Genomic DNA, 8,468 nt, shown 5'->3' with positions numbered 1-8,468 from the left:
ATGGATTTTTGGTCTCAGGGTGGACTTTTGATACCCTACCACCATTTAGTTCTCTTTACCCTTCACAATTTATGATATATTGTTGTTGGATGAGTCTATTTCGACTCATAGTGACCCTATAGGACAGTGTATAACTGCCCCCATAGGGTTTCCAAAGAGCAGCTGATGGATTCGAACTGCTGACCTTTTGGTTAGCTGCCGTAGCTCTTAACCACTGTGCCACCAGGGCTTCTTTATGATATACCTCTCTTAAAGATTACCTCTACAAATGTTTCAAATCACATCACCCGATGATATAATCTTGATTTAATCTGTCAAACATAATGTGAAAATCTTGAGAGAATATTTTAAAATTTATTTCTATATTTACCACTTTTGCTGTTCTTTCTTACTTTCTCATCTTTCAAATTTCCTTCCATTTTCATTTCCTTTCTATCTAATGAAATCTTTAGCCATTCATTTAGAGAAGGCCTGTTGGCTACAAATTCTCTTAGATTCCCTTGATATGGAAATATCTTTATTTCACTTTACATTCTTGTCTTAGTTATCTAGTGCTGCTATAACAGAAATACAAGTGGATTGCTTTAACAAAGAGAAACTTATTCTCTCACAGTCTGGTAGGTCAGCAGTCCAAATTCAGGGCACCATCTCCAGGGGAAAGCTTTCTCCCTCTGTCAGATCTGGGGCAAGGCACTTGTCACCAATCTTTTGTTGGACTAGGGGTTTCTCCACACAGCAAACCCAGATCTAAAGACACATCAGATGACAAAATGGTGGATAATCACACAATACTGGGAATCATAGTCTAGCCAAATCGACAGACATTTGTGGGGGACACAATTTAATCCATTACAGTTGCCAAGAATATTTTTGCCGCTTAAAGAATTCTGGTTTGATAGTTCTTTACTTTTAACTCTTTAAACATGTTTTTCCATTTTCTCTGAACTTCTTGGTTTCTGATGAAAAATCCAGTCATTCAAATTGTTGTTCACCTAGTAATAATACATTATTTTCTTCTGTTTGCTTTCAGTATTTTCCTTTGTCCTCCATTTTAACCAGTTTAACTAGTATGTGCCTGATGTGCAGTGGCAGGGTCACTGACTTGTTATTGCAGTTAGGGATGGAAGCCGTGGCTCCAACCATGGACTCAGCTGCAGTGAGTGCCACCTCTTAAATGTAAGGCAAAGATGACTTTCAGAGATCCACACACAGATGTTGCTATGGAGTGGTTCTCTTACCAATTGCCAGTCTGACACAAAGGGTCCTTGTCTTTTCCTGAGCAAGAATACATGTGAAAGACAAACTTTATCTTCAGCAAGCTTCATTTTGCTTGAGTCAAGCAAAAGGAGTTGGTGGGGATCAAAAGACTGACTCGAAAAGAGAAGCAAGGCTAGGGCTTTTATGGGTTAGGTGGAGACAATAGAGTAATGAATATTTAGTGGGCTCTTTCAAGGGGTGGGTACTTCTCAGAATGGCGCTGTATGTTAATTAGGTTCCCTGTGCATCTGGAATCTAAGATGGAACCCACTGATATTCAAGATGGGGTCCTCTTGGCAGCCCTTGGCATCACTTATTGTGGGATATAAGCGTACTTGATCTTTGATCCTACATCACCATCTTCGGAGGGCCAGGAAGGTCAAACAGCAGTCACACTCTGCTTCTTTGGGCATAAGGAGCCTGCAAAGGAGGAGGGGACTAGAAAGACACTAAGAAGGAGATAGTAGTTCCCGGGGCTGCCCCAATCCTATCTCATGTTGACAGAATGGGTCCCCGTTTACCCAAATTCTAGATGGTAATCTTTTTAAAAGCCCTTTTGTTCCACTAGCACAGTGTACCCTATCTGTCTCATGATAGGGTGTGGTTCCTGTTTACCCAACGTCTAGATGATAATCTTTTAAAAGCTCTTTTGTTCAGCCACTGGCACAGTTAACCCTATCTACCTCAGTCCTACTGATTACCACATGGTGGTAACCGCAAGTTAGAGTTCCGTACCCAGAACTGACTTGGGATGGGGTGCTACCTCATTACTGCAGGGTGAAAGTGGGAGACAGGGCTCTGTCCATGGACTTTGCTGGGAGGAACACCATCATATTACGGCAGGTAAAGGATGGAAGACAGGGTTCCTGCCACAGATTCTGCTACTGTAGCATGGAAGAAGTGTGGAATTTTTTGTTATTTGTCTGGATAATGGCAGGTATAGTGAAAAGTTTTCTATCCTCCTGGGAAGCCCTTTATCTGTTCCTATGCCAGGATGCCCCCAGGTGTCTGTCAGTTTGTTGTACTGTGGGGGCTTGTGTGTTGCTGTGATGCTGGAAGCTATGCCACCAGTATTCAGGTATCAGTAGGGTCACCCATGGAGGACAGGTTTTAGCTGAGCTTCCAGACTAAGACAGACTATGAAGAAAGACCTGGCAGTCTACTTCTGAAAAGCCTTAGCCAGTGAAAACCTTATGAATAGCAGCAGAACATTGTCTGATAGAGTGCTGGAAGATGAGCCCCCAGGTTGGAAGGCACTCAAAAGATGCCTGGGGAAGAGCTGCCTCCTCAAAGTAGAGTTGACCTTAATGACGTGGATGGAGTAAAGCTTTTGAGACCTTCATTTGCAAATGAGAAGAAACAGCTGCAAACATCCTTTAATAATCAGAACATGGAATGTACGAAGTATGAATCTAGGAAAATTGGAAATCATCAAAATTGAAATGGAACACATAAACATTGATATCTAGGCATCAGTGAGCTGAAATGGACTGGTATTGGCCATTTTGAATTGGACAATCATATAGCCTACTATGCTGGAAATGACAACTTGAAGAGGAATGGTGCTGCATTCACTGTCAAAAAGAACGTTTCAAGATCTATCTGGAAGTACAACGCTGTCAGTGCTAGGATAATATCCATACACCTACAAGGAAGACCAGTTAATATGACTATTATTCAAATTTACACACCAACCACTAGGGCCAAAGATGAAGAAATAGAAGATTTTTATCAGCTGTTGCTATAGGGTCACTATGAGTCGGTATCGACTTGACGGCACTGGGTTTGGCTGCAGTCTGAAATTGATCAAACATGCAATCAAGATGCATTGATAATCACTGGAGATTGGAATGTAAAAGTTGGAAACAAAGAAGAAGGATCAGTAGTTGGAAAATATGGCCTTGGTGATAGAAACAATGCCGGAGATCAAATGATAGAATTTTGCAAGACCAACGACTTCTTCATTGCAAATACCTTTTTTCACCAACATGAACGTCGACTATACACACGGACCTCACCAGATGGAACACACAGAAATCAAGTTGACTACATCTGTGGAAAGAGATGATGGAAAAGCTCAATATCATCAGTCAGGACAAGGCCAGAGACTGTTGAACAGGCCGTGAATTGCTCATATGCAAGTTCAAGCTGAAACTGAAGAAAATCAGAGCAAGTCCATGAAAGCCAAAATATGACCTTGAGTATATCCCACCTGAATTTAGAGACCATCTGAAGAATAGATTTGACACACTGAACAGTAGTGACTGAAGACCAGACGAGTTGTGGAATGACATCAAGGATATCAACCGTGAAGAAAGCAAGAGGTCATTGAAAAGACAGGGAAGAAAGAAAAGACCAAGGTGGATGTCAGAGGACACTCTGAAACTTGCTCTAGAAAGTTGAGCAGCTAAAACAAAAGGAAGAATTGATGAAGTAAAAGAACTGAACAGAAGATTTCAAAAGGTGTTTCGAGAAGACAAAGTATTGTAATGACATGTGCAAAGAGCTGGAGATGGAAAACCAAAAGGGGGAAACAAACTCGGTGTTTCTCAAGGTGAAAGAACTGAAGAAAAAATTCAAGCCTCAAGTTGCAATAGTGAAGGATTCCATGGGGAAAATATTAAATGATATAGGAAGCATCAAAAGAAGATGGAAGGAATACACAGAGTCATTATACCAAAAAGAATTAGTCGATGTTCAACCATTTCAAGAGGTAGCATATGATCAGGAACCGATGGTACTGAAGGAAGAAGTCCAAGCTACTCTAAAAGAATTGGTGAAAAACAAGGCTCCAGGAATTGATGGAATATCAATTGAGATGTTTCAACAAACAGATGCAGCGCTGGAGGTGCTCACTCGTCTATGCCAAGAAATACGGAAGACAGCTTCCTGGCCAACTGACTGGAAGAGATCCATATTTATGCCTATTCCCAAGAAAGGTCACATGTGGTGGTGGCGAAGAATATTGAATATATCATGGTCTACCAAAAGAACGAACAAATCTGTCTTGGAGGAAGTGCAGCCAGAATGCTTCTTAGAGGCAAGGATGGCGAGACTGCTTCTTACATACTTTGGACATGTTGTCAGGAGGGATCAGTCCCTGGAGAAGGACATCATGCTTGGCAGAGTACAGGGTCAGTGGAAAAGAGGAAGACTCTCAACGAGGTGGATTGACACAGTGGCTGCAACAATGAGCTCAAGCATAAGAACGATTGCAAGGATGGCTCAGGACTGGGCAGTGTTTCGTTCTGTTTTTCCCTATGAGTCGGAACTGACTCAACCACACCTAACAACAACAACATGTTGGGATGTTCTACAGTGGTCTGGGGTGCAAGCTTCAAACCTGTAGTTGTCTAGCGACAGAGTGGTTCAATTCCACCTTTTCGACGTCAGACTAGTCCTTCTGGAAACCGTGGTGGCATAGTGGTTAGGTGTTACGGCTGTTAACCAGAAGGTCGGCAGTTTGAACCCGCCAGGTGCTCCTTGGATACTCTATGGGACAGTTCTACTCTTTCCCATAAGGTCGCTGTGAGTCAGAATCGACTTGACGGCAATTGCTGTTTGTTGTTGTTGGTTGGGGGTTGGGTGTTGTTGGTTAGTGAGAGTACTTTTCTCTTGGGGCTATTTTTTGTTTGTTTGTTTGTTACCATTGGGATTTCTGTGTTGCAGACTTCACTGGAGTATAGGTTGGAGCATACATGAGGCCAAACCAAAAACAAAATGAAAAAAAAAAAAAAAAAATCAGGTAACTCACTGCTTGATGGTTCATAGAGTCTTGAGGTCACTATATGGTTTTCTTTTTTTCTCCACCTTTTAAATTCTTGTGTTAGTTGCTTTAAATATTTTGTCCATAGTTTTTTGTAGTAATTAGTAATAGGAATGACATAGAATGTGTTCACTTCGTCTTTTCTAGAATCAGATGTCCATTTACATTTTTATAATCAATGATATAATTGGATTAATTTCTACCATTTTATATTTGCCCATTTTTTCTGTGTTCTTTTCTCTTTACTCACCTCTTTTGGAGTGGTTTCCTTCCCTCCTATTCAATTTTTTCCCATTACGGTTTGGAAGTTATACATTTATACTTCCATTAATTTAGTGATTACTCAAGACAACTTAATATGCATTTTTAACTTAAAATTCTGTACTTAATAAATACTTTCATGTTCTTTTTTTTTTATTTATGAAATTCATGGATCTTCTGACCTCCCTAAATTCTCACATCCATGAATATGTAGATACCTTGGCTTCATGTGAGTCCCCTAACTCAATACTAACATAATTTTAGCCCATTTAATAATCAAAGGTTGCCTTTCTCCCTCCTTTTTGAATGTCCCTTAGATAGTATATCATTTGTAGGAGTAATGTTGAAGCAAAGTCTAATATAAAATTTGCTAACCTATAGCTAAAATTTTAAATTTAGCCTTTTATCAAATGGACAGCTACACAATTTAGAAGGAAACAGCAACCTTGTGATTAATGAATGCCAAAATCAAGGGACAAATAGCATGTCTTTTTATCAGTTAGTTAGAAGAGAGTTTGGGCATTCTTTTATAAGGTCAGTAATATTGGCACTTGGTGTTCTTAATAATGAAGTTAATCATGAAGAACTGATATGTTAATGGATTTGTAATATTCCAAGTACTTTCACAACAGTCGTGAAATTAAATTAACCTAATATTACTTCATACATTTGAAATTCTTATTTTTTAAAGGAAAATTAAAGGTACATGAGAGAAAAAAATTAATTTAAGTTGGAATGCATCATGCATTCCTTAGAGTCATGCTGTGTCGGTACAAAATTATTGGCAAACCATTCCAAGGCTATTTCAGTTGTCCACTTGTATTTCCTGTACATTTTATAAGACAAATGCAGTTTGAACAGACCTTTTGTCTTACTTGTCAATTATTCCCTGAGTGTAAATTTTACACTCTGTAATGTAGTAAATATTCCCCTGTGAATCCCTGGATCTCTAGAAGTGCCTTAAAGAGTAACACATTAAAGTGGTTTTGAATGATCATTGATTAATTTTTCATCTTGTCACCAAAATAATAGAACCCACTATAAATAGATTGAGTAGTATTTTTTAGGGATAGTGATTTCTGTTTGGGGGTGAGATAATCATAACGTACATTTACCATAACAGGAAAAAGTTTAGAACAAGTAATAGCTTTTGGGGGGGAGTCCTGGTGGCACAGTGGTTAAGCAGCTGAGCTACTAACCGAAAGGTCAGGGGTTTGAATCCACCAGCAACTCTGCAGGAGACCGATGTGGCAGTCTGCTTCCTTAAAGATTGCAGCCTTGAAACCCCTACGGAGCAGTTCTGCCCTGTCCTATAGGGCTGCTTTGAGTCAGAATCAACTTGAAGGCAATGGCAATGGGTGTTTAATAGCCCTTTTAAAAACAAAGACTCAATCTTGTCTTACTCATCTAGAATAATTTATGAGTACCAGCTTTATGAATTCATGGCTTCCTACAAATTTTTACGTATGTGCGAGATAAGGATTGGGGTACCTTGTGTTTTGGTGCTAGTCATTACATGAAATGGTGGAAAGAGGTGATAAATAAGAAGCACTTACTGCTAATTCTTTCTAAAGGAGGCTGAGGATGAAATCACAATTGTCAGGGAAGAGGAGGTAGTTGATACCATTTTGACTGTGGATTGCACAATTTGCATCAGAATATTAGAATCAAAAAGGCCTTGAGTTGACCATTTAATCCCAACCTACTTTTTTATTGATTTAAAACTTAGCTCCAGTTGTGGTACATGACTTGGCGGGGATTTCATAGGATGATAATATCATTGCTATAATTAAACATGGGTTTCTAGATTCTTGGTTCAGCAGTCTTTTCTAAGCTACTTATTCCTTAAACTTTCTGAATAGTAAGCATCATGCAGAAAGTTAGTTTGCTACTTTAACGAACTGTTACGTATAAAAGTACATATTCCAAATTATCTCCAATTTATATACTTTTACATCATTGACAACAGTGGCAAATGGCAGTCAGTAAAGTGCAATCTACCTCTAAGTGGTCACCAAGTTCTCTCTATTGTTTATGAATGATCTCTCTTCTTGTGGTTCTTGGTGTTTTCTACTGATCAGCTGCTGTTTTATACAGAAGTAATGGGTTGGAAATCAGTATGGAAGGGCTAAATTGATGGTATATCCAGGATGTAATTTGGCACCTAATTATGGGGTAATTTTTTAACCCTATTGAATCACAATTTATTATAGCTGTTTTTCCTTACGCTTTGTCAATTTTCGTAAAGATACAGGAAAAAATGTTCCATATTTCCACTTTATTTCAGGCTATATTATTTAGGTTTCTTTCCCCCTTCTTTGCCTTTTTCATGAATAAAAAATGTTTTTGTTCACTGCCCCTCACTATAAAAAAATAATCTCAATTAATTAGTTCAAAAAGAGAAAGACATCTTTTCCATTTTATTTCTCCAAAGAGTATCAAGTGAAAACAAAGATGGTTAGACAGCCCTGTGTATGAGTAACTATCCCATTATAGTTGGACCAAAATGACTTGACAGGCATTTGTTGAGCTTAAAATCAGATCCTGCAGAGACTTCCTTTCTATTACTCAATTGACTGCCAAAGAAAGGCAGGAAATCACTGCTTTGAAATGCCATGTCTCCTTTTTCTCCCATTACAGAAAAATGCATGCATAACGATGTCAACACATTATTACCTACAAAACTTCTCAACATATTTGCACAAAGGAGATTTGGAAATGAAATCTCTCCCTGCTAGTCTGACCACATCATATAAATTTCAAAGGCAGGACTAAATTTTGTAAGCCTGGCTCTATACCAAAAATCAAATCGATTTAATAGCTGCTATCAAAAAAAAAAAAAATTGTTTTTTTGCTTATCTAAATTCCATCATCTAAATTAAGTATAATTCAATAGGGCAGTGAACTATACTTAAGAGACCTAGGTTCAAAATCTAGCTCTGTCAGTTCTTATTGTGTGACTCTGAGCAAATTACATTAATAACCAGGAGCTTCAGTTTTCAAACTGTGTAAAAAAGAAGGTTGAATAGAATAAACTTTAAGCCCTTTTCCAATTTTAAATATTATAAACTGAACATACTATTAATATCTTATATTTTTATAACACTTTATAGTTAAGGATTATTTCACAAGCTCTCTCTTAAAATATTGCTACAGTTCTCTGGACACAGTGTTACAATGTTGA

General features: G+C 38.4%; 1 non-coding gene across 1 annotated transcript; it reads left to right on the top strand.

The window, feature by feature from the left end:
* Positions 1–4,559: 4,559 nt before the first annotated feature.
* On the top strand, positions 4,560–4,646 carry TRNASTOP-UCA (transfer RNA opal suppressor (anticodon UCA)). The gene has a single exon. It is a non-coding gene; the product is annotated as a tRNA-Sec (tRNA).
* The last annotated feature ends 3,822 nt before the right edge of the window (positions 4,647–8,468 follow it).

The sequence above is a fragment of the Loxodonta africana genome, chromosome X (genome assembly GCF_030014295.1).
Source record: "Loxodonta africana isolate mLoxAfr1 chromosome X, mLoxAfr1.hap2, whole genome shotgun sequence".
Lineage (NCBI taxonomy): Eukaryota > Metazoa > Chordata > Mammalia > Proboscidea > Elephantidae > Loxodonta > Loxodonta africana.
The sequence above is the reverse complement of the archived record's forward strand: the minus strand, read 5'-3'. Positions and strand labels throughout refer to the sequence as shown.